The sequence below is a fragment of the Triticum urartu genome, chromosome 7A (genome assembly GCF_056163025.1).
Source record: "Triticum urartu cultivar PI428250 chromosome 7A, HENAU_Tu73, whole genome shotgun sequence".
NCBI lineage: Eukaryota > Viridiplantae > Streptophyta > Magnoliopsida > Poales > Poaceae > Triticum > Triticum urartu.
This window is the reverse complement of record NC_141879.1, coordinates 711843724-711867245: the sequence shown is the minus strand read 5'-3', so window position 1 is coordinate 711867245 and position 23522 is coordinate 711843724.

The following is a 23522-nucleotide window of genomic DNA, read 5'->3' as shown; positions in this document are numbered from 1 at the left end:
CAATTTGAAAAATATTAAATACATATAGAGAAAATGTTTACGACGCATACAAAAATATATATATAATAATGTTTGTGGAAAAAATTGATCATGTATTTAAAACGTTTTAATCAAGCATTTGAATTAAAATCTTGAACGAGTATTTGAAATTTTTTAATCAAACATTTCAAAATCTAAAACATGTATAGAAAAAAAATGATGACCATGTATTAAAAATGATGCTGTTATTTGATCATGTATATATAAAAATGTTACTCAAGCATTTGAAAAAATGTCGAACAAGTATATAAAAAATGTTAATCAAGCATTTTAAAAATGTTAAATGTGTATAGAAAAATGTTCTCCGTGTATTAAAAAATGATGAAGTTTTTTATCATGTATATAAATATGTTAATCAAGCATTTGAGAAAATGTAGAACAATTATTAAAAAATGTTAACCAAGCATTTGGAAAATCTTAAATGTGTATAAAAAATGTTGATCATATATTAAAAAAAATGTTTTGACGTACCAATCAGATTATAATGGAAATAGCTTCGCCTAGCCTTGTTTGGCATTGGCACTTTTTTGTTTTCCCACTATATGTTCAAGTTGGCATATACACCATGGTACGACTTAAATTGTCAGGGGCCCCGTCGGTGTCAAAACCGGTGGATCTCGGGTAGGGGTCCTAAACTGTGCGTCTAAGGCGGATGGTAACAGGAGGCAGGAGACACGATGTTTTACCCAGGTTCGGGCCCTCTTGATGGAGGTGAAACCCTACGTCCTGCTTGATTTATTCTTAATAATATGAGTAGTACAAGAGTTGATCTACCACGAGATCGGAAAGGCTAAACCCTAGAAGCTAGCCTATGGTATGATTGTATGTTGTCCTACGGACTAAAACCCTCCGATTTATATAGACACCGGAGGGGGCTAGGGTTACACAAGGTCGGTTACAAAGGAGGAGATATACATATCCGTATTGCCTAGCTTGCCTTCCACGTCAAGTAGAGTCCCATCCGGACACGGGACGAAGTCTTCAATCTTGTATCTTCATGGTCCAACAGTCCGGCCAAAGGATATAATCCGGATATCCGGATACCCCCTAATCCAGGACTCCCTCAGTAGCCCCCGAACCAGACTTCAATGACGATGAGTCTGGCACGCAATGTTGTCTTTGGCATTGCAAGGCAGATTCTTCTCCAAATTTCGAACATTTGTTTAAGCAGTGACTGGTCCCATAAATGTTGAACCTCTTGGCTTCTGCGCCCAATAAGGGCTATCTTCCACGCGTCGAATGAATGCGAGGCGCCGGGGCGTTTTTACATTCGCCCCCCTAGCCAGATAAATAAATTGTCTATTAAAGGGGTGGGGATTCTTAGATCCAATCCATACCATCCTCCCCCAGCGAGAATCCATCGGAGCGCGCTTCGGAAAGATCCACTCCAGCATGGCCGACCTTCGCAGGTCCTCCTCCCGCCCCCATAGCCCTAAGCCCGATGATTGGAGAGGTGTTCAGTCCCACACAGTCGATTAGTCGAACTGCAGACTAAGGGATCTCTCCCTCCAGCGTATATGGTGCCCGTCCGAGCTGGGCTCGCCACCTACAATGGCGGGGAGCAAGTGGAGAGCTTCCCCAACCCCTCTACGGGGAAGCGGGTATGCCTTGTCCCTTATTTATTGAGGGGACTCGGATTTCCGATTCATCCGTTCCTCCGCGGGCTCCTGGAGTTTTACGGCCTCCAACTGCATAATTTCACCCCTGCTTCCATTTTACACATCGCCGGCTATGTTGCCCTCTGCGAGTTATTCCTGGGCTGCGAGGCTCATTTAGAGCTGTGGAAAAGGTTATTTTTCCTCGTCCCTCGCACATAGAAGGGGTCACTTTATCAAGTGGGCGGAGCCGAAATATGGCGCATCGCCGAAACCGGATACCTGTCCGGTACTCCGAAGAAGACGTCCGAAGACTGGCCTTCGGAATGGTTTTATATGGAGGACGTCCCCCTTCCGGACCCTGTTCGGCGGGGTCTTCCTGAGTTCAGCAATGCTCCTCTGAAGAAAGGCCGAAGTTGGCGCCCACGGAGCCCCCAGGAGGAAACAACGGAGAATTCCTTTACCTGATGAACCGGATTAAAGCGCTGGCTCAATCAGGATTGACAGTAATCGAGGTTATGTCAATATGCATAATGCGGGGAGTGCAACCACTTCAATATTGAGGGCACCCCTTGTGGTGTTTTAACGGGGAAGATGACGTCACCCGTTGCGGGCGTAAGGGTCCGGACAACGCTGCCGCTTTAGCAAAAATTCTGTCTGAATTGTTCAAGGGAGAGGAAGAGGAGTTCATCCACATCAAGCCACGGGATGGACTCTCCATGTACAACCCTCCAAGCTGGATGAGTTATATCTCCTTACTCCCATTCTTCCCGCATTCTTTGTCGTAGGTACTCACCTTGCCATTTTGCGGCAGGAACTGCGAAAAGCCATAAGGGAGGTCAGCAGCCCATCTCCACAACCAGAGGACCCTGACCGGGCCCTCGGTACTGGACTCGAAGAAGATCCAGACATATTCGTGGAGCTGATAGACCGGCAGTTCTATCAATTAAGCTGTGATGACGCCATGGTGGCCATTACGGCCGACTATCCCGGACTGCTTCCTGCGTCGCACGTAAGAAAAACCAAAAATCCCAACTCCAAAAACTAGGATCCCCTTTTAGACACTTCACCTACCATATACATATGGTGTTTTTACAGGGAAGGCATTCGGGACGCCATGCCGAATCCGCAGCAACTCGCCAACAAGAGGCACCGAGGCCGGGCAGGCCAAAAAGGAAGGCGGTCAGGACGGAGACGCCGACGCAGAGGTGACAGAAACCCCGCTCCGTGGTTGTCGTCTTTCTTGAAATGTAATGACGTCCATGTTTCTTTAATAGAAAAAACGCTCGCCGGAATATGTCTGGTGAGGCTGCCGATCACGCTTCCACCAGTCGGGCTCCAGGACCGGACATAGAGGCGGAAGCCGACATGGGGCGGACGCCGGATACTCCCCCTATAGAGGATGCGGATAGGCTATCCGCTACAAATTCAGAAGTGGAGAGCGCCATGAATCATAGGCGTCGCCGGGCTGTACTCCGCGACGCTTGCTTCTCACCAGAGGCATTTGATGCCTTCAATTCTGGAGAGGCGTACCTCCGTGCTGCTCAAAATGGTCTAGCCAGAGCCACAGACCAGTATGTAAAGGATGTACGGTTAAGCAAATCTGACGATTATATGTATCAGTAGCCCCTGAGACTTGAAACAGTTAGCAGAACTGATTTAAGGATCATCTTATTATGCAAGTTCTTACAGAGAAGAATAGTCGACTGTCACAGGAGCTGGAGGAATGCAAGACCCAACTTCGGGCTGCTGTTGCCGCATTGAAGGAAACTAAAAAGGCCCCATCTGGTAACATTTCTTTCGAAGAATGATAGGTACCATATAGCATGCGGCATGGCTGCAGATCTAATAATAGATATTGCAGATGAATCCGGAGAGAATCCGGAGGAGCAGCATGCTGTACGACAGCTAAAGGCTGGCGAACGCGTGCTGACTGAGGTCAGGCGGGAGAAAAACAATCTCCAAGACGCCAATACCAAGCTGAGCGTGGAACTGAAAGATGTTCGAGCCCAGCTTGCGGACTCCGAGAAGGAGAATAAGTGGCTTCGACGCGGCATTTTCAGTAAGTGCTTGAACGAACCCTTAATAAAGGGGGACGACGGAGAAGCCGGCTAACAGAGTTATGTCTGCAGGTATGCTGACGGGTCGTCCCGTGGAGGAGATGCCCGGGTCTGCGGGTGATCTTCTATCCGAGCTCTCACAACTGCACGAACAAGTTCGGCTGGTGATGCAAGGTATTGCTCAGGCCTTGTGGCCATCCGTCTCCCTGCTAGAAGGCGTTGGAGAGCTTGTGGAGAAGCTCAAGGGAGCACAACGGCGCTTCCGATTATGGAAGATATCTGCCTGCCGTCAAGGTGCCAGGGAAGCCTGGGCCATGGTGAAGACATGGTATACCAAGGCTGACCCAAATCACATGGCCGAGGTCGGACCTGTGGGGCCCGACGGGAAAGAGATCCCCGTTAGCTTAGTCTATGGGAAAGTAGAATTAGCCGCAAAGTATTCCCAACAGGATTGTAGGCTAGACCGCCTGTTGGATGGTATAGAAGAGGAATTTAGTCAGTCTACATGACTATGTAATTAAAGTGACATGTATAATGCCTTCTAGCCGGATTGTAGATCATTTGTCATGGCGGACCTTTTCGCTTCAACCTCGGGACCCGATAGTCCGGAGTGTATCCGAATACCCGCTCAGTTATATAAGAATCGGGGTATGCGTGGAGACCAGGCGTAGGGGTCATTAGTGCTTGAACAGACAAGTGCCCAACTAGTTATGTTATATTACATGGGTAGTAAGAAACATCTTCCAGGGAGAATAGTTCCGTTAAGGGTTCCTTTCCCTGGGTACGCATGCCCTAAAGTGCATGTCCGGACTGCGAGAGGAAACGCAGGAAAAAACATGTGGGGGCACATATGGAAAATAAATAAAAATCATCTTTTGTTCACCGACCAAATATTCTCTTAAGAACGCTAGCTTTCGGCTTCACCCAGTCTGAGGTACACATCCGGCTGACCCGACAGTAACAATAGCAGAGGTGCTCCCCTTATGCCCTAGCCGAATTAACGGGAACATAGGGCATAAATACAAGAGCCAGGCAACCCAGCTTGGCCAAAACTTAAGTCATATCGATGCATATAATGGCGAAGAAAAGGTACATGCGGAAGAATAACACATGTGCTGGGCATGAAGCCCAGATAAATAATTAAGCTTCTGTGTAAGAAGCCCCCAGGTAAAATGAGCGCGGTTAGTGCATCTATAGTGTGCAAGCGAGGCACAAGTTGGCCCTTGAAGGCCTTGAGAAAGAATAAAAGAAATAAAGAGAAAGAAGATAGATAATATATATTCAAAAAATGGACAGAGGAAGGAGACGAACATAGAGTCTGGCGCTAGGCGTAGAATCTTCGGAGCCTGGCTGCGTTCCATGGGTTCGGCTCAAGTCGATTATTCGATGCATCCCGCAGATGGTATGCTCCACCGATCAGAACTTGGTCAATAATGAAGGGACCTTCCCGTTTGGGCTCAAGATTGGTCTTTTTCTTCTCCGGCAGGCGTAGAACTAACTCACCAACGTTATAAGTTTTGGCCCGTACTTCTCTGCTTTGGTATCTGCGAGCCTGTTGCTGATAGAATGCGGAACAGGCTTTTGCCACATCGCGCTCCTCCTCCAGGGTGTCCAGAATGTCCTGCCGATTGAGCTCGGCTTCTCTTTCTTCGTACATGCGCACTCGAGGTGAGTCATGAATTATGTCGCAGGGCAGAACTGCCTTTGCGCTGTACACCATAAAGAAGGGTGTATATCCGGTACTACGATTCGGCGTGGTCCGCAGCCCCCAGAGTACGGAGTCGAGCTCCTCTACCCAGTGCGTGTTAGACTTTGTTAAGGACCGCACTAATCTGGGTTTAATTCCGCTCATGATAAAACCATTTGCTCGCTCAACTTGGCTGTTGGTTTGTGGGTGATAGACGGAAGGATAATCGAGCTTGATGCCCATGTTGCTGCACCAGAGTTTTACCTCATCGGCCATGAAGTTCGTTCCGTTGTCAGTGATGATGCTGTGGGGGACGCCATAACGGTGTACAACCTCGGATATGAAGTCTATCACCGGTCCGGATTCGGCTGTTTTAACAGGTTTGGCTTCTATCCATTTGGCGAATTTATCCACCATGACTAGTAAGTATTTTTTCTTATGGGTTCCCCCTTTAAGGGGTCAAACCATGTCAAGCCCCCAGACCACCAAAGGACAGGTAATGGGGATTGTTTGGAGGGCGGTGGGTGGCATATGGCTTTGGTTTGCAAAAAGCTGGCAACTGGCACAGCGTTGGACCAAGTCCTGTGTGTCTGCCCGGGCCGTCGGCCAATAAAAACCTATACGAAAGGCCTTTCTTACAAGGGCCCGCTGCGGTGTGGTGGCCGCCGAGTCCGGCGTGAATTTCTGCCAAAAGCTTCCGCCCTTCCTCTTCGGAGATGCACCTTTGAAGGACTCCGGTAGTGCTTTTCTTATACGGCTCTCCCTCGTGGACCATGTAGGCTTTAGATCGCCACACTATGCAGCGTGCCTCATTTTGGTCCTCGGGAAGCTCCTGCCTAGTTAGGTAGGCCAGGAATGGTTCTGTCCATGGGGCGATGACAGCCATTATTACGTGGGCTGAAGGTGTTATTTCGGTGGCAGAGCCTCCGATTATGTCAGAGTGTTCGGTACCGGGCATTTTGGCCGGGTCCGGACTATTGTTACCGGTGTCCCCTTCCCATACCACCGATGGCTTAAACAACTTCTCCAAAAAGATGTTGGGGGGGGGACCGCGTCGTGTTTTGCGCCGATGCGGGCGAGGATATCCGCCGCCTGATTGTTTTCCCGAGCCACATGGTGAAATTCGAGCCCCTCAAACCGAGCTGACATCTTTAGGACGACATTTCGATAGGCCGCCATCTTCGGATCCTTGGCATCGAAGTCTCCATTTATTTGAGATATTGTGAGGTTCGAATCCCCATGCACCTCCAGGCGTTGAATGCCCATGGAGACTGCCATCCGGAGACCATGCAACAGGGCTTCGTATTTGGCTGCGTTGTTGGAGTCTGTATACAGTATCTGCAGTACGTACTGAACGGTATCTCCGGTTGGGGACGTCAGGACGAAGCCAGCCCCCAGACCGGCCAACATTTTTGAGCCGTCGAAGTGCATGATCCAATTGGAGTATGCGTCGTACTCTTTAGGGAGTTCGGCTTCCGTCCATTCGGCGACAAAGTCGGCCAATACTTGTGATTTAATGGCTCGCCGAGGTTTGTATGTTATGTCGAACGAGAGGAGCTCAATGGGCCATTTGGCAATCCGGCCCGTAGCGTCGCGGTTGTTTATAATATCATTAAGTGGCACTTCCGAGGCTACTGTAATCGAACATTCTTGAAAATAGTGTCGCAACTTCCGGGATGCCATGAATACCGCATAGGCTATCTTTTGATAATGTGGGTACCGTGATTTGCATGGAGTGAGGACAGTGGATACATAGTATACCGGCTTTTGAAGAGGGAATTTATGTCCTTCAGCTTCTCGTTCGACGACGAGCACTGCGCTTACAACTTGATGAGTTGCCGCAATGTACAACAACATTGGTTCGCCGATGTTTGGTGCGGCTAGGATTCGGTTGGTTTCTAGTATGGCTTTTATTTCTTCCAATCCGGCTGTGGAAGCGTCCGTCCACTCGAAGTGTTTGGTGCGCCGAAGGAGGCGATAAAGGTGTAATGCCTTTTCTCCTAAGCGGGAGATAAAGCGGCTTAGAGCCGCCACACATCCAGTTAGTTTCTGCATTTGTTTGAGGTCCGTTGGGATAGCCAACTGTGACAGAGCTCGTATTTTGGCCGGATTAGCTTAAATTCCTCTACTGGAGACAATGAAGCCCAGGAGCTTTCCGGCTGGTACGCCAAAAATGCATTTTTCCGGATTGAGCTTGATGTCCTATGTTCGGAGGTTGTCGAATGTGAGCCTCAAGTCGTCTATTAGAGAGTCGACGTGTTTGGTTTTAACGACCACATCATCTACGTATGCCTCTACTGTTTTGCCGATCTGTTTCTCCAGACATGTCTGGATCATGCGCTTATATGTTGCGCCGGCGTTTTCGAGCCCAAAAGGTATTGTGTTGAAACAGAAGGGGCCATATGGTGTGATATATGCCATTGCGGCTTAGTCGGACTCCGCCATCTTAATTTGGTGGTAGCCGGAGCATGCGTCGAGGAAACACAATGACTCGTGTCCTGCGGTAGCATCGATAATTTGATCAATGCGGGGGAGGGGGAAGGGATCCTTTGGGCAAGCCTTGTTGAGGTCCTTGAAATCGACACATAGGCGCCAGGATTTGTCCTTCTTTGGTACCATCACCAGGTTTGCTAGCCAGTCCGGGTGTTTTATTTCTCTAATGAATCCGGCCATAAAATAGCTTGGCTAGTTCCTCTCCCATAGCTTGTCTCTTAGGTTCAGAGAAACACCGAAGAGCCTGCTCGACCGGCTTGAATCCCTTTAGAATATTGAGGCTATGCTCGGCCAGCCTGCGTGGGATTCCTGGCATGTCTGAGGGGTGCAGGCGAATATATCTCAATTCCCGCGCAGGAGCTCTCGTAGTGCGGCGTCCACGACGGGGTTTAACTGTGCCCCGATGGAGGCTGTTTTTGTAGGATCCATTGGGTGGACTTGGAATTTGACTATTTCATCCGCTGGTTTAAAAGATGTGGACTTGGATCTCTTTTCAAGTATCACGTCATCCCTGTCCACTGTGGAGCGCAGTGCGGTTAATTCCTCGGCCGAAAGGGCTTCGGATAATGCCTCGAGGGCCAATGCAGCTGTTTTGTTTTCGGCGCAGAGTGCTGTGTCCGGATCACTAGCGACAGTGATGATTCCGTTGGGCCCGGGCATTTTGAGCTTCATGTACCCATAATGGGGTATGGCTTGGAAGATCGTGACCGCTTCCCGTCCTAAAAGGGCGTGGTATCCACTACTGAACGGGGCCACTTGGAATGTAATTTCTTCGGACCTATAGTTCTCCGGCGTGCCGAATACCACATCTAGTGTGATTTTCCCAGCACAGCGTGCTTCCCGACTGGGGATGATTCCTCTGAAGGTTGTGCTGCTTTGCTCAATGCGGTTCCAGTCTATTTCCATTTTTTGAAGGGTTTCCTCATAGATGAGGTTCAATCCACTGCCTCCATCCATGAGTACTTTGGTAAGTCGAAAGCCATCCACAATTGGACTGAGGACCAGTGCGGCTGGTGCTCGGGTTGTTCAGAATTTAGGTTCGTCACTGGCATTGAAGGTAATAGCCGTGTCACTCAATCGATTTATTGCTGCCACGTGGCAGATTTCGGCGAGGCTGCGGAGTGTTCGCTTGCGCCTATTATTTGATGCGAAGGTCTCAAAGACTGTTAATACCGTATTGTTATCCCTGGGATGGCGCTCTATGGCATCTGGGATGAGAAGATCCTCGCCGCTTTTGGCCACCTGCCGGAGTATCCAACATGCTGTAAGGCTGTGTGTTGGTATGGTATCCGCTGTACTATGAATTTTGCAGGGTCCGTTGAGTCATCCCTCCAATACGGTTCCACTCCCTGTAGAGGGTTTTTGCTTCTTTGTAATTAACTCGGGTGTCTTATGATAGTGCACCCTTTTACTTCGGACTAGGTGTATATTCGGAGCCGGATTATCCCAAAATTTCGTTTCGGTTTTCCAGGCACTTTCCATCGCACAGTACTTTCGTACTATGGACGCCAGGTCGGCGAAGCGTGATATGTCACGGCGACTTATGGCGTTAAGGATTGCCTTGTCCGTGCAGTTATTGCAGAAAAGTGAGACTGCGTCTTCCTCGCGGCAGTCCTTAACCTTGTTCATCACAAGGAGGAATCTGGCCCAATAATGATGTACTGTTTCATGGGGCTCTTGCCTCATGTGGGAAAGATCGTTTATGTCTGGGTGGGTGGGTGGGTTTGAGTCCGAACCCCTACCCGATCTGAGACCCAAGGGCGGAGGAGTTTCCGATCTTGGAAGTTCGGATTCCGGGATGTTGCCCGATGAGTCTGGCCCGCTGCCTGACTCTAGGTTCAGGGCTTGGGTGATGTCCTCCCGAAAATGGGTATCTGGCTCGGAGAGCTCAGGAATCTGGACATACTTAGTCCTCAAGATAGAGGAAGAATTGCCGCATTGTTCCTCCACCACCGCAAGATGATGGGTGACCGGTGGAGAGTTAATCTCCCTTTGATCGGGTTTAAGCCCAATCCGATCATACTCCGTAGCGACTCCCAAGGCGGCGATGCGATCCAAGAGCTCATTTAGGGAAGAGAGCTCCATTGGATCGATCTGCTCGGCGAATTCCGAGCCGACGTGGAGGCTATTTTCGATGACCCGAGAAGTCATCGTCGGTGCAGCAGCCGAACAGGCGGTCATGATGAAACTGCCTAGCCGGAGAGTTTGGACGATAGCCAGGGCTAATGTTGTTTTTAACAACGAGATGAGGCATCCTTCCTTACGGCGACGACACAGAGGAACTCTCAATGAAAGCACCAATGTCGGTGTCAAAACCGGGGGATCTCAGGTAGGGGGTCCTGAACTGCGCGTCTAAGGCGGATGGTAACAGGAGGCAGGGGACACGATGTTTTACCCAGGTTCGGGCCCTCTTGATGGAGGTAAAACCCTACGTCCTGCTTGATTTATTCTTGATAATATGAGTAGTACAAGAGTTGATCTACCACGAGATCGGAGAGGCTAAACCCTAGAAGCTAGCCTATGGTATGATTGTATGTTGTCCTACGGACTAAAACCCTCCGGTTTATATAGACACCGGAGGGGGCTAGGGTTACACAAGGTCTGTTACAAAGGAGGAGATATACATATCCGTATTGCCTAGCTTGCCTTCCACGCCAAGTAGAGTCCCATTCGGACACGGGACGAAGTCTTCAATCTTGTATCTTCATGGTCCAATAGTCCGGCCAAAGGATATAATCCGGATGTCCGGATACCCCCTAATCCAGGACTCCCTCAGGCCCTATTGAAGCCATCTACATATCTTCAACGATAGAAAGTCCGAACACTTTTAGAGTATACTTCGGCGTCCCGAATACTGCATTATATGCATTGGCTCCGAATCACGTCTTTGGTCAATAGTTGGGTTGCCTGGCTCCTGTGCTTGCCACCTTACGTTCCGTTTTTCGGCTAAGGTAGCAAAGGGAGAACTACTGCGATCGTGTTTCCGGCTAGCCCGGTGAAACGCCTCAGTAGAGAAAGTCGAAAATTGTCTGTCGTGATGCGGCGAGAGCTGGTCAGCAATTCGGTGACATATTAAATCTCTAGCGGTTTATCCCGTATTACATGAAGGGTTGGCTGTGTTCAGTCATGCGTCTATAGGCATCTAAGTTTGGTAGCCGCATACGCACGAGGGGCTATCTTACAACCCCATTGTAAAACTCCTACGGCTAAATGAGAGTGGTAAAGCCACATAGTCCGATTGCCTCGTTCGCCACACTAACACCTCCTTTACGGACCAAGACGTTGGGTCAAGAGTGATTATGTGCTATCCTGGACACCCCCGTACTACCTACGTGGGGGTTGAAGCCGACGACTGGCAAACTCTCAAAGATATAAACGGCCGCACAGGAGGAGAAGTAATTCAATGATAACAGGCATAAATATATTACAAAGGCCTCGGTTTATAATACAATGTCTGGGTAGCTCGGATACAGTCGCTCGGACACAGCTACTCGAACATAATATTCTTTGGGCATTGGCGCTCTATCAAACGGGCACCCTCAAGGGCATCGTCCAAGTAGCGCTCCGGCTTGCGGTCTGGGCACACCCTCAATGCATGTCGAGCGCTTCACCGCCTCTATTCGGGGCAAGGCATCGCCTAGTCACTTGACCAGGCCGAAGTAGCTGCTCAGAATGGGCCCGGCGGGCCATAACTGGACTATGATGTCCTTCATGGCCAAACCAGACATCCTGTGCAGCTCCGCCAGCTACATCATCTGATTGTTCAGCAGCGTTGGCCGCTGCGGCGCCAAATATTGCGACCAGAATAGCTTCTCTGTCGCGTTCCCGTCTTGGGCCTGGAAATATTGGGAGGCATCAGCAGCACTCCTCGGGAGATCCGCGAAAGCATCTAGAGCACTCCAAAGTCGATTTAGCAAAGCATATCTTCGACCGCCGAATATACTCTATAAAAGAAAAGGCTTACTAGCAGTTATATGTCCGGCTTTCTTGATCTCCTCGCGAGTAGCCCGAGACTCGGACCGCGCCTCCTTCATAGCCTGAAGAGCCATGGTGAGATCAGTCGCTTGGGCCTTGTTCCTCTGCTTCAAGGACTCACATTTGGTGGCGGCCTCCTGGAACGCTTGCTCTACTTTGGTCATCCTCGCCTCATACTTAAGGAGGGAGGCCTTTTTGGCCTCCACATCCTTAGCCGCCTTGTTTGCGACCGCTTTGCGTACCCTCGCCTCCTCCTTGGCTTCGGCAAGGGCACTCTTGAGGGCCTCGACCTCGGTCGCGTTGCCTACAAACATTAATAGTTACGCATGAGCTTAAAAACTCTGAGTTTGCATTATAATTTAGGCTTGTAAGGGGTCTTTTAAAAGCATACCTTGGGCCTCATCGAACCGCTTGTTAATATGGTCGATCTCATCATCAGCCAGCTTCAGTTTTCGGTGGAGTTCAGAAACTTCCGCATTCTTGGCCGAAGCTACTAGCAGTGAAGCCTGTTCACCAAAATACACAAGTACGTTACCCCTGGGATATTCAACCCTCTGTCCGGCCCTTTCTTCAAAAGGCCGAACATAGTCTCAGGGGCTACTATCTATACACAGACGTATGATTATACAGGAAAATGCGACCATAGATATTACATCACATACCTCAAAACCAGTTAATAGGCTAGTGAACGCTTCATTCAGTCCGCTTTTGGCGAACTGAACCATTTCAACCACCGTACCCATCAAGGCACGATGTTCATCCACGATGGAAGCAGGACGAAGTGCTTCCCTCAATGTATCTGACGCCTCTGGATGGATGGAGGTCATCGGTGGAGTAGGCACTCCCCCCCTCTTTCGAAGAGGGCTGCTTGCTCGGATCCAGAGCCGTGTGGGACTCCGGAGCAGTATTCGGCTGGGGGCTAGACTAGTCAAGGCCCCCGCCATCAGTCTCCATGGGGATCACGCCCCCCATGTTTCTGGCCGCCGAGGCATTGCCCTCTGGCGCCGTTTCAGCGGCCCTCCGCACCTCTCCCTGGCCTGGAGAGGTCCTTTGGGATAACACATCAGTGTCATCCGTGGCGCGTGGCGGGGAGGTTAGTGGAGGTGACTCGCTCTCCATCATGTCCGGCGACAAAGAATTCCCCAAAGACAATGATTGTTGGGGGAGATCACGGGCCGGACTGGAAAACATAGATGATATATCACCCTACAATTTATAAAAGCCGAATATATGTGTTATCTTTGAATACTTACGATTCGGCCGGAGGCTTCAGCTTGGGGTTCAATTCGGGGATGGCTTCAATGTCTGATTCCGATTCATCCGAAAGGGAGAGTTTCCCCTTCTTGGACGCCTCTGCTTCTAGGTCTGCGGATGCCCCCCTCTTCTTATCTCCCACCTGAGGGGAGAATTGCTCTCCTCCTCGTTTCTTCATCTTCATCTCCCTCGGGGGAGGAGAGAACCTCAGTATCTTCAGACGCTATGTCCGAAGTACCTTTACGGTGGAGGCCACTTCTGGCCTCCTTGGCCTTCTTCTTGGCCCTCTTCTCTGGCGCCTGGTACGACGCCGGAACCAACATCTTTGTCAGCAAAGGGATAGCTGGGTCTTCAGGCAGCGGAGCCGGACATTTAATCCGCTCTACTTTCTTCGTCTAGACCTAAAGAAGAAAATGAAGGCTTAGCATACTCCTCGAATCTCCGAGTAGCCGTTATATTTGGAACTCCGAAAACTTACCGGAGTGGCCGGATGAGCACAGTCGAGGCCGAGGTCTTCGGTCATGCCCGGCCATGACTTCTGAGCCTTGAAAAGCAGCTTCCAGATTTCTTCATGCGTTGTATGGAAGAATCGTTGCAGGGTCCGAGGGCTGGCCGGATTGAACTCTCACATGTGGAGAGTCCGACGCTGGTAGGGGAGGATTCGGCGAAAAAGCATCACCTGGATCACGTCGACGAGGCTAGTGTTCTTCTCTATCATGCCCTTGACGCGCTTCTTCAGCGTCATCACCTCATCGGACGATGCCCAGTGCAGGCCCTTCATGACCCACGAGGTGAGCCGCATTGGAGGCCTGGATTTGAATTCCGGAGTGGCAGCCCACGCGGCGTCGCGAGGCTCTGTGACATAGAACTACTCCTGTTGCCACCCTTTCACGGTTTCTACGAAGGTCCCCTTGGGCCAGGTGACGTTAGGGATCTTGCTCACCATGGCGCCGCCACACTCCGCGTGTTGACCCTCAACCACTTTCGGCTTCACATTGAAGACCTTGAGCCACATGCCGAAGTAGGGGGGGATGCGGAGAAACGCCTCGCACATGACGATGAACGCCGAGATGTTGAGAAAGGAATTCGGGGCTAGATCGTGGAAATCTAGCCCGTAGTAGAACATGAGCCCGTGGACGAAGGGGTGGATAGGAAACCCTAGCCTGCGAAGAAAGTGGGGGATGAATACTACCCTCTCATTGGGCTCCGGGGTGGGAATGATCTGCTTCTCAACAGGGAGCCGATGGGAAATTTCTTTGGCTAAGTAGCCCGCTTCCCGGAGTTCCTCGATGTTCCCCTCCGTGACAGAGGAGGCCATCCACTTGCCCTGCGCTCCAGATCCGTACATGGCCAGAGTAGTTGGTGGCGAGGGGAAAGATTGAAACTTGGGCGCTGGAGCTCGAGGACAGATGGGATGAGGAGGAAGAAGGCGTGAGGTAAAAAGGTGGATCCTAACCTTCTTATAAAGGCAGTGAATATCTAGTGTCCCCCCACGAGCCTTAAACCTCGCCTATTCCCCAGGGGTCGTGAAAACGACACGGTTGGATTACCCAAACCCGTATTAATGAGGATCCCATAATAAGGGGACATGATCTCTTCTTTGACGAGACGTGTCGATGAAGACCGTGCCTCGGAACACGAAGCGAGAGGCTGAAAAACAGTTCGAAATAATAATAAGGCCAGAACACAACACCTTGCCGAAAAAGTTGTCAGAAGATATGACCCATTTTTCAGTTTATGTATTTTTGCCCTTGTGGTTCAGGGTTGTAACTATTGTACAGAGCCGGATATAGTTCTTTTGATCAACTACTTTGGAGTATTCAGAGGAGGAACCCACCTTACAATGCCGAAGACAATCTGCGTGCCGGACACATCGTCATTGAAGCCTAGTTCATGGGCTATGGAGGGAGTCCTGGATTAGGGGGTCCCTGGGCGTCCGGGCTATGTGATATGAGCCGGACTGGTGGGCCGTAAATATACAAGATGGAAGGCTTTTCCCTGTATCCGGATGGGACTCTCCTTTGCGTGGATGGCAAGCTTAGCATTCGGATATGAAGATTCCTTTCTCTATAAACCGACTCCGTATAACCCTAGTCCCCTTCGGTGTCTATATAAACCATAGGGTTAGTCAGTAGAGGCAATCATAATCATACAGTCTAGACATCTAGGGTTTAGCCATTACGACCTCGAGATAGATCAACTCTTGTAATCCGTATATTCATCCAAGTCAATCAAGCAGGAAGTAGGGTATTACCTCCATTAAGAGGGCCCGAACCTGGGTAAACATCGTGTCCCCCACCTCCTGTTACCTTCGATCCTTAGACGCATAGTTCGGGTCCCCCTACCCGAGATCGGCCGGTTTTGAAACTCACAACCATGAAATCTGAGATAGGATCCATGTATGAGAACAAAGTATGGACTTTGTTGGACTTGCCCGATGATCGGCGAGCCATAGAGAATAAATGGATCTTCAAGAAGAAGACTATCGCTGATGGTAATGTTACTGTCTACAAAGCTCGACTTGTCGCAAAAGGTTTTCGACAAGTTCAAGGAGTTGAGACTTTCTCACCCATAGCGATGCTTAAGTCTGTCCAAATCATGTTAGCAATTGTTGCATTTTATGATTATGAAATCTGGCAAATGGACGTCAAAACTGCATTCCTTAATGGATTTCTTAAAGAAGAGTTGTATATGATGCAACCAAAAGGTCTTGTCGATCCTAAAGGTGCTAACAAAGTGTGCAAGCTCCAGCAATACATCTATGGACTGGTGCAAGCACCTCGGAGTTGGAATATATGTTTTGATGAGGTGATCAAAGCATATGGTTTTTGATACATCTCCAACGTATCTATAATTTTTTATTGTTCCATGCTATTATATTATCAACCTTGGATGTTTTATATGCATTTATATGCTATTTTATATGATTTTCTGGACTAACCTATTAACCTAGAGCCCAGTGCCAGTGCCAGTTTCTGTTTTTCCCCTTGTTTTAAGTATCACAGAAAAGGAAAACCAAACAGAGTCCAATTGACCTGAAACTTGAACTTATTTTTGGACCAGAAGAAGCACACGGAGTATCGGAGATGGACCAGAAGAGTCCCGGGCTGGCCACGAGGGTGGGGGGCGCGCCCACCCCCCTGGGCGCGCCCCCTGCCTCATGGACATCCCGGAGATCCACCGACGTACTTCTTCCTCCTATATATACCCATACACCCTAAAAACTTCGAGGAGCAGAATAGATCAGGAGTTCCGCCGCCAGAAGCCTCCGTAGCCACCGAAAAGCAATCTAGACCCGTTCCGGCACCCTGCCGGAGGGGGGAATCCCTCTCCGGTGGCCATCTTCATCATCCCGGTGCTCTCCATGATGAGGAGGGAGTAGTCCACCCTCGGGGCTGAGGGTATGTACCAATAGCTATGTGTTTGATCTCTCTCTCTCTCTCGTGTTCTTGAGGTGGCACGATCTTGATGTATCGCGAGCTTTTCTATTATAGTTGGATCTTATGATGTTTCTCCCCCTCTACTCTCTTGTAATGGATTGATTTTTCCCTTTGAAGTTATCTTATCGGATTGAGTCCTTAAGGATTTGAGAACACTTGATGTATTTCTTGCATGTGCTTATCTGTGGTGACAATGGGATATCACGTGATCCACTTGATGTATGTTTTGGTGATCAACTTGCAAGTTCCATGACCTAGCGAACTTATGCATAGGGGTTGGCACACGTTTTCATCTTGACTCTCTGGTAGAAACTTTAGGGCACTCTTTGAACTTCTTTGTGTTGGTTAAATAGATTAATCTGAGATTGTGTGATGCATATCGTATAATCATACCCACGGATACTTGTGGTGACATTGGAGTATCTAGGTGACATTAGGGTTTTGGTTGATTTGCGTCTTAAGGTGTTATTCTAGTACGAACTCTATGATAGATCGATCAGAAAGGATAACTTTGAGGTGGTTTCATACCCTACAATAATTTCTTCGTTTGTTCTCCGCTATTAGTGACTTTGGAGTGACTCTTTGTTGCATGTTGAGGGATAGTTATATGATCCAATTATGTTATTATTGTTGAGAGAACTTGCACTAGTGAAAGTATGAACCCTAGGCCTTGTTTCCTAGCATTGCAATACCATTTACGCTCACTTTTATTACTTGTTACCTTGCTTTTTTTATAATTTCAGATTGCAAAAACCTATATCTACCATCCATATTGCACTTGTATCACCATCTCTTCGCCGAACTAGTGCACCTATACAATTTACTATTGTATTGGGTGTGTTGGAGACACAAGAGACTCTTTGTTATTTGGTTGCAGGGTTGTTTGAGAGAGACCATCTTCAACCTACGCCTCCCACGGATTGATAAACCTTAGGTCATCCACTTGAGGGAAATTTGCTACTGTCCTACAAACCTCTACACTTCGGGGCCCAACAACGTCTACAAGAAGAAGGTTGTGTAGTAGACATCCAGCTCTTTTCTGGCGCCGTTGCCGAGGAGGTTAGTGCTTGAAGGTATATCTTTAGATCTTGCAATAAAATCTTTTAGTTTCTTGTTTTAGCACTAGTTTAGTTTATAAAATAAAACTACAATAAATGGAATTGAGTTTGCCTCATACGCTTCATCTTTTTAATATCTTTCGTGAGAATGATGGAAAGGAAAATTGTGCTCAAGTGCTAGAAGAAGAAGTCTATAAAATGTTTGGCACTAAATCTTTGAATGATGAGCATGATTGCAATGTTATTAGTATGAACTCTTTGAATATCCATAGTACTAATGATGATTGCACTAGTTATGATGAAAATATCTCTTATAAGCATGTCGATTTTTGTGGAGTGCATAGAGTTTGCAAGTACATACCAAACAGGGAAGATAGATTTTGCAAGAGGCATAAGTATTTGGAAACTAAATGGTTGCAAGAAAGGCTAGATGTTTGTGCTGAAAATTTAAACTTTCTTGGCCCTACTTGTGAACTTTGCAATGAACGTGATCATTTCAGTACCCAATGCAAAAAAATCATGATCGTATCGTGTCCAAAAATTGTGATGACTTGATTTCCCTTACACATCATAATGAACTTAGTTTGCTCTTGGGTTATGAAGAAATGAAACGTATATCTAAGGTTATTCCAGAATTTGCCCTTTATAGAGTCCTTAATTTCTATCGAGAGGAAATTTATATACATTGTGCGGTGAATTGCATTGAAAATCCTTATATTGCCAATTACATAAAGAAAATAAAACAAATAGAGGATGAAGAGAATACTAATGAAAGGGAAGAGACTTCGCAATATCCTCCTATTATTTCTTATGATGAATCAGGTAACAAGGAGGAGCCTCCTATTCAACCAATCTCATTAATAAGGAGCTCCTACAAGAGGATTAAACCCACACATGATGTGAAGAAGAAAAAGAAAAGATGAAGAAGCAAAGGTAAAAAGGTATCCCTCCCAAATGATGTTGCTCCTACTACTCCTTGTGATGATGATAATTGCTATACTATTGGTGTTGTCCGTACTATTAATGATGAGAGTGATTATGCTTATGATATGAAAAGGCCCAAGCTTGGGGATGCTATGTTTGATGAAGATGATGTTTTTGAGAATATATTTGCTGCAATTAATGTTTGTCCCAAGCTTGGGGATGCTACGTTTAATGAAGATGATATTTTTAGTCTCCCAAGTTTTGATATGCAAATTTATAATGATGATAGAATGCATCCTACTTATTATGATTATATTGATGAAAGTGGGTTTGGAAGGGTGTCAACTTTAGGAAGTAATGATCCCACTATTTTGGAGGATGTTGAATCTTATTATGATAACTATGAAAGTGGATTTGGAGACGTGATGACTTTATTTAGTGATGATTCCACTATCTTGGAAGAGGTTCTAATTGATTATGATGAGAACAAAGTTGCTACTTATAATAATTATTGTGATGATACATATGCTATAAAAAGTAGTGATGATTATATTTATAAAACTTGTCATGATTATGATTACCCTTTTTCTGAATATTACTCTTTTAATTTCGAAACAATTTATAGTATTCGGGTTTCTTATGATACTCCCACTATTCCGAATGAGAAGAATTTTGCTTATGTGGAGAGTAGTAAATTTTATATGCTTGTAAATCATGAAAAGAATGCTTTATGTGATGGTTATATTGTTGAACTCATTCATGATGCTACTGAAAATTATTATGAGGGAGGAATATATGCTTGTAGGAATTGCAATAATATCAAGTTTCCTCTCTATGTGCTTAAAATCTTGAAGTTATGCTTGTTTTCCTTTCCTATGCAAGTTGATTCTTGTTCCCACAAGTTGTTTGCTCAAAAAATACCTATGCATAGGAAGTGGTTTAGAATTAAATGTGCTAGTCATATTCTTCATGATGCTCTCTTTATGTTTCAATTCTTATCCTTTATGTGAGCATCATTGAAATCATCATGCCTAGCTAGGGGCGTTAAACGATAGCACTTGTTGGTAGGCTACCCAACTTTATTTTTGTTCCTTGATTTTTGTTCCTGTTTAGTAATAAATAATTCATCTAGCCTCTGTTTAGATGTGGTTTCATGTTTTAATTAGTGTTTGTGCCAAGTAAAGCCTTTAGGACCTTCTTGGGTGATTGTTATTTGATCTTTCTGTAAAAAACAGAAAGTATGCGCTCACGAGAATAATTTTCATTTCTTACCAGAGAGTGATAAAATACCAATTCCACTTGCCGTAGATTAATAAACAAATTGCCTAAGACTTCCTAATTTCTCAGGAGTTTTGGGGTTCCAGAAGTATACGTTTGATACAGATTACTACAGACTGTTCTGTTTTTGACAGATTCTGTTTCCATGTGTTGTTTGCTTATTTTGATGAATCTATGCCTAGTATCAGAGGGTATGAACCATAGAGAAGTTGGAATACAGTAGATATTACACCAATATGAATTTAGAATGAGTTAACAACAGTACCTAAGTGGTGATTTATTTTCTTATACTAACGGAGCTTATGAGTTTTCTGTTAAGTTTTGTGTTGTGAAGTTTTCAAGTTTTTGGTAAAGATTCGATGGACTATGGAATAAGGTGTGGCAAGAGCCTAAGCTTGGGGATGACCAAGTCACCCCAAGGTAATATTCAAGGAAAACCAAGAGCTTAAGCTTGGGGATGCCCCGGAAGGCATCCCCTCTTTCGTCTTTGTTCATCGGTAACTTTACTTGGAGCTATATTTTTATTCACCACATGATATGTGTTTTGCTTGGAGCGTCATTTTATTTCATTTTGTTTTGTTTGCTGGTTGAATAAAATACCAAGATCTGAAATTCTTAAATGTTAGAGAGTCTTCACATAGTTGCATAATTATTTGACTACTCATTGATCTTCACTTATATCTTTCAGAGTAGTTTGTCATTTGCTCTAGTGCTTCACTTATATCCTTTTAGAGCATGGCGGTGGTTCTATTTTATAAAAATAATTGATCTCTCATGCTTCACTTATAATATTTTGAGAGTCCTAAACAGTATGGTAGTTTTCTTTGGTTATGAAACTAGTCCTAATATGATGGGCATCCAAGATGGGTATAATAAAAACTTTCAAATAGAGTGCATTGAATACTATGAGAAGTTTGATACTTGATAATTGTTTTGAGATATGGAGATGGTGATATTAGAGTCATGCTAGTTGAGTAGTTGTGAATTTGAGAAATACTTGTGTTGAAGTTTGTGATTCCCGTAGCATGCACATATGGTGAACCGTTATGTGATGAAGTCGGAGCATGATTTATTTATTGATTGTCTTCCTTATGAGTGGCATTCGGGGATGAGCGATGGTCTTTTCCCACCAATCTATCCCCCTAGGGGCATGCCTCATAGTACTTTGTTTCGATAACTAATAGATTTTTGCAATAAGTATGTGAGTTCATTATGACTAATGTTGAGTCCATGGATTATACACACTCTCACCCTTCCACAATTGCTAGCCTCTCTAGTACCGCACAACTTTCGCCAGTACCATAAACCCACCATATATCTTCCTCAAAACAGCCACCATACCTACCTATTATGGCATTTCCATAGCCATTCCGAGATATATTGCCATGCAACTTTCCACCGTTCCGTTTATTGTGACACGCTTCATCATTGTCATATTGCTTTGCATGATCATGTAGTTGACATCGTATTTGTGGCAAAGCCACCATTCATAATTCTTTCATACATGTCACTCATGAGTCATTGCACATCCCGGTACACCACCGGAGGCATTCATATAGTTATATTTTGTAATTCTTGAGTTGTAAGTAAATAAAAGTGCGATGATCATCATTATTAGAGCATTGTCCCATGTGAGGAAAGGATGATGGAGACTGTGATTCCCCCACAAGTCGGGATGAGACTCCGGACGAAAAAAAAGAAAAAAAAAGAGAAAGGCCATAAAAAAAGAGAAGGCCCAAAAAAATGAGAGAAAAAGAGAGAAGGGGCAATGCTACTATCCTTTCCACACTTGTGCTTTAAAGTAGCACTATGATCTTCATGATAGAGAGTCTCCTATGTTGTCACTTTCATATACTAGTGGGAATCTTTCATTATAGAACTTGGCTCGTATATTCCAATGATGGGCTTCCTCAAAATGCCCTAGGTCTTCATGAGCAAGCGAGTTGTATGCACACCCACTTAGTTTCTTTTTGAGCTTTCATACACTTATAGCTCTAGTGCATCCGTTGCATGCCAACCCCTACTCACTCACATTGATATCTATTGATGGGCATCTCCATAGCCCGTTGATACGCCTAGTTGATGTGAGACTATCTTCTCCTTTTTGTCTTCTGTACAACCACCATTCTATTCCACCTATAGTGCTATATCCATGGCTCACACTCATGTATTGCGTGATGATTGAAAAACTTTGAGAACATCAAAAGTATAAACAATTTCTTGGCTTGTCATCGGGGTTGTGCATGATTTAAATATTTTGTGTGGTGACGATAGAGCATAACCAGACTATATGATTTTGTAGGGATAGCTTTTTTTGGCCATGTTATTTTGAGAAGACATGATTGCTTTGTTAGTATGCTTGAAGTATTACTATTTTATGTCAATATTAAACTTTTGTCTCGAATATTATGGATATGAACATTCATGCCACAATAAAGAGAATTACTTAGAGAAATATGTTAGGTAGCATTCCACGTCAAAAATTCTGTTTTTATCATTTACCTACTCGAGGACGAGCAGGAATTAAGCTTGGGGATGCTTGATACGTCTCCAACGTATCTATAATTTTTTATTGTTCCATGCTATTATATTATCAACCTTGCCAAGATCATGTCACTTCACTGCTTGACCAAACCCTAATTCCTTTTTCTCACAAATATTCCTTTTTCCTATTAAAGGAATAACCCTGTCTGCCCTAGATTGTGAAGCAACCCATATTTCTGCCCATCAAATAATCTCCAAATAATTATTATAAATTGTTTGGGTCATATCTTCCTCGAATATGGCAAAATATTTCATTGGCCATATTTCCCATCATGCTCAATAAATTCATTTCCTATTATGTTCTAAATGGCACATTGTGAAGCAAGTGCTATTTATCCTTGCTCATTTGCCCCCAATCTTTTTGGGCACGATATATCATCCAAATAATTTACCTGTGCCAAAATTAAACTTTATTTTCCTAGCCAAAATTCCTCAGTGATTTTTCAAAGTTCCTGTCTGAGGGAAGCCTTTGTGAAGGAAGTGCTATCTAGGGTTATCCAAATGAGTTGAAATTTTGCACACTACTTCTTCTGCTCATATTATCTCATTACTACAAGTTTCAGCCCCATCCAATCATCTATGTGAGCACAGGACCAAATCTTTGCTTCTGGTAAAATTTTCAGGTTGTGAAGAAAGTGCATTTTATATTGCTTCAAAACTCCTGATAAATTACCAGACTGTTCTCCTACCCAAATAAGTTCTCTCCACCAAATTTGGCACCATTTCACCTAGCCAATATTTCTCTAGAATTATTGCAAGATTCTGGTCAGTGAAGATAGCTGTGAAGGAGTACCATTTTGGTGAATTCAATTGGTATGAGATTTTTAAAGATTCTTACTATGACCAAATCACTAAGCCTTGCCAAATTTGAGCTCAATTTGACACTCCATGTGAGTGCACCTTCCTGATCTTGATTCTGGACTAAATATGCACTTATGAAGCAACTATGGTGCATCTTGGTCCTAATCTTCTCAAGGTTACCAGGGTGAAAGTTCTTCTTACCCTAAACCTCGCAGACAACTCCTTTGCTCCCAATCTCCTTCCTATTGATCACCAGTGCTCATCCAAGTTTACTACAGTAAACTTCAGAGGGTGACTACCATTTAACCATAGCAGTTTTCACCGAGCTACCACCGTAGTTGAGACATACCCTAGAAGAACTTACCTGTAGACAA